The sequence below is a fragment of the Marmota flaviventris genome, chromosome 14 (assembly GCF_047511675.1).
Source record: "Marmota flaviventris isolate mMarFla1 chromosome 14, mMarFla1.hap1, whole genome shotgun sequence".
Taxonomy (NCBI): domain Eukaryota; kingdom Metazoa; phylum Chordata; class Mammalia; order Rodentia; family Sciuridae; genus Marmota; species Marmota flaviventris.
The window spans coordinates 51,198,084-51,201,073 of record NC_092511.1 but is presented as its reverse complement, the minus strand read 5'-3'; the positions used below and the strand labels follow the sequence as shown (position 1 = coordinate 51,201,073).

The 2,990-nt window shown below is 44.1% G+C and overlaps 1 pseudogene; it reads right to left on the bottom strand.

Moving 5' to 3' along the window:
* Nucleotides 1–608: 608 nt before the first annotated feature.
* LOC114091986 (small ribosomal subunit protein uS9m pseudogene) lies at nucleotides 609–1,823 on the bottom strand (annotated as a pseudogene).
* Between the last annotated feature and the right edge of the window lie 1,167 nt (nucleotides 1,824–2,990).

The following is a 2,990-nucleotide window of genomic DNA, read 5'->3' as shown; positions in this document are numbered from 1 at the left end:
TATTTGTAGTTTTTGCAGTGAGCTTCTAGTCATGGAGCAGGCTGCTTTATTGAATAGGCTAGCTGCTCTTACCCAGGTACTAATGGGAGCTTGGAAGAAGCTGTTGTCAGAAGTCAGAGAGGTTCAAAGGCTTCGGGGTTTCTGTCAGATAGGGTAGAACTTGCAGGCTCTCTGGAGCAGCCAAGCTGCTCACCTGATTTCCAACACCCAAGTCTCAAAGTCTTACCCCAGTTGGAAAAGGCCTGCCATGTCTCAGCCTCTAACAGGGTTCTCCTTGCCAGCCTCCCTAAGGCAAGGTTGGGCAGGCAGTTCTTCATCCATCTTAGCCCTCGCCTTGTTCAGATCAGAATTCTTGGAACCTTGCTTTGCAGTGTGACTCTGACACTTAATATTCCTGAAACCATAGTGCTTTTCCACTTTGTAGACCATGCATCTTTTTTTAAAACTTATTTATTAATCGTAAACTTTACAAAGCAGCTTAAAAAAAATCATTTCACAATTCAAAGAAATCTCTGCCAGTGCTGCCCTCACGTTGGCTGGCAGATGCAGACGAGCGTGCTCCCCCTACACCAGGCCCGTGTTCAGCCCTCCCGCCCCTTCCCCAGCCTTCAGCACTTAGTCCAGGTAAGCTTCGTGCGGGCTCCCTCTTGGCCTGGCTTCTTCCGCTCTGTGACACGTGGATCCGCAGTAAGTAGTCCAGCTTGTCTCATCCACTCGACCTCATCCTCTGTGACGAAGCTGCACAGGGCTTTTGCCATTGCCAAGCGTATTGCTCCTGCCTGCGCTGACCTCCCGCCCCCTGAGACTGTGCAGGTCACGTTGTGTTTTCCAAGGCGGTCGAGGAAGTGAAAAGGGAACATCAACTGTTCTCTGTCCTGTGTGATTGGAAAGTACAGCAGGTAATCGGCTCCATTCGCTGTTAATCTTCCACTTCCATGTTCCTAAACAAGTGCTTCTGCTTTTGCACTCTTTCTTCTACCTTCACTTGCCCTTCTTTGCTCGTCATACTACACAGGTTAAATCAGCTGTTTTTTTTTTTTTGTTGTTGTTGTTGTTTTTTTTTTTAATTGAATAGCTACCCTTCTGCGAAACTTCTGCACAAATTCTTCTTCAGCAGGATCACACTGCAATGTCAATAACTTTTCTAGGAGCTGAATGAACTGCATATAATCTTGATCTGACAGTTTTTCCACTAACATTTCTTGGAGTTCCTCCTTAATCAGCCATCTGCTGCCAATCAGATCTTTCGTTTCCTTTTTTTCTGCCAGATCTTTGGCTCGCAACTGATTTTGATGTTTTTCTATCTGGAGTAGCTTTCCGTATACTTCATGCATTAATGAATAATATGACTGTTTGCCAGTATAGAAGAGAAAATGAAATGGACGACCATCTTCTCCCCATTGGATTGCTCTTTGCTTTGGAAAAATCTGTTCAGGATGCTTCATTATTGGCCTGGCTCGCTTCTCAAACAAACCACTTGGAAATAGGTAGACAATAGCTCTGTCAATATCCTCTTGTGTAAAAGTTTCTGGATCTTCTCCCATCATGTTGGCCAAGTGTCTCTTTCCTATGTTGAACTCTTCAATCTGCTTTTTAATAAAATCTTCTGTGTATGTTTCACGTCTTGAGGCTGGAACATTTTTCTTTGTCGTTACAACTGTGGTATGTGTTGACCTTAATATTTGGAATCAGGCACCTGTCTGTAAACCGGCCTTTGCCAAAGTCCTTACCTCCGGGTGAGGCTAACCCTACCCACGAGAAAGAGGCGGTAGGAAAGCGTCCCACCGCAGAACATGCAGGAAGCTGCCATGTTGCCTGTAGGAGACCCCGGCAGGAGGGCTCTAGACCATGAATCTTGATTTCTACAATTAGATGGGATCTGTTAGGTTGTTCTAAAGACTTAATCTTGGATTTTCGGCTTCCTTGATGAGGATGCAGCTCTGACCTATTTCCTAAAATCTTCATAAGCTTCTTGACAACGCTTTCTTTTCTATAATATCAGCCTTGAATTCTGGATGTCAGCTAGAAGCAAATTTATCTCTCCACTGATTTCCTGAATGCTTCCAGGCAGATTCCTGTATAAGGCCATCTACCTTACTCTCCATGAATCTCAGAGAAATTTTATCCTTTACTGTTAGTGAGAACACATATTTTCTTGAGAAAAATGTAAAACTATTGCTTTTATTGACCTCAAATTCCTAAGGGCATGGATGTGCCCCAGTCTGAGGCAAGTTGCAACCATCACTCCCTGGCTTGATAGGGAAGCTACCAGGTAAAGACTTGTACATAGGACTCAGGGTGGGGCTAAGGGGGAACTTTTCTGCATAAGAGTTTAGATATGGGGCAAGAGACCAAGGCAGAGTCTAAAGGACATGGCTTTCTCTCTAATGGTATGGACTTTGCTTGTGCCAGTCAGCAGATGTTGCAAGGCTTGATCAGATAGGAGGTAAGAGGTGAATGAAGGTTGTTTATGTCTGGCCAGGCTCCAGATACAAGAAGGCTTGTTTATGGAGCAGGATTCAACCACAGGAGAGGCAGGATGAATAAAAAGATGGAGCACCATCTCTATCTTAGTTAAGATTCTGAAAAGTCTCAGGTATTCAACAACACATTTAAAATATAGTGTCATGCAAGTGTGTATCTGATGCTGAGAGTAGCCTTGAACATCTGCCTATATTTCTTTCCCAAACACCTTCTCCTATGAGAAGTATGCTATGTCTCTTACTCATGGACATGACTTGGTGTTGTTCCTTCTAAATCATTCAAAGACTAAAACTGCCTTCAGCTTTGCCCAACAACCACCCTTCACTCCATCTACTTACCTTTCCTGTTGACCCCTCAATATAATGCTTACCTTGGGATCTTTCATCTTTCTAAATCCATCATTTTTCCCTCAAGTCTTCTACTTTTCCGGCCTTGTGTGTTTTGGTGACTAGCACCCCAGCCAGAAACTTGAGGTTTAGCCATAATCTCCTTTCCCCTCTCCATCT